Genomic DNA, 463 nt, shown 5'->3' on the forward strand with positions numbered 1-463 from the left:
GGAATCTAAACAAAATCTACCTGGCAAATGACCTAAGTCTTATTTCAGGGGCCCATTTTCTCCCATTGGTGCTTATTTCCTTCACCTGGTTCTTCCTGCTTGTCTTCATTCACTGAATGGCTTTTGGGCCCATTAGAAATAGTAAGTTTTTCATTATTTGGTGACAGAAGTTTCTTTGAGTTCAGCATATCTTGTGAAGTCCATCTAGGATAAAGCCTATGTATCACCTCATGGCAAATAGATGAGGAAACAGTGGAAACAGGGAGAGACTTTATTTTGGGGGGGCTCCAAAATCACTGCAGATGGTGATTGCAGCCATGAAATTAAAAGACGCTTACTCCTTGGAAGGAAAGTTATGACCAATCTAGACAGCATATTAAAAACCAGAGACACTACTTTGCCGACAAAGGTCCATCTAGTCAAGGCTATGGTTTTTCCATTAGTCACATGTGGATGTGAGAGT

At 40.8% G+C, this 463-nt stretch overlaps 1 pseudogene; it reads right to left on the reverse strand.

Moving 5' to 3' along the window:
* LOC105001084 overlaps positions 1 to 188 on the reverse strand; it is a 5,421-nt pseudogene extending 5,233 nt beyond the window's left edge.
* Between the last annotated feature and the right edge of the window lie 275 nt (positions 189 to 463).

This window comes from Bison bison, unplaced genomic scaffold (genome assembly GCF_000754665.1).
Source record: "Bison bison bison isolate TAMUID 2011002044 unplaced genomic scaffold, Bison_UMD1.0 scf7180017864378, whole genome shotgun sequence".
NCBI lineage: Eukaryota > Metazoa > Chordata > Mammalia > Artiodactyla > Bovidae > Bison > Bison bison.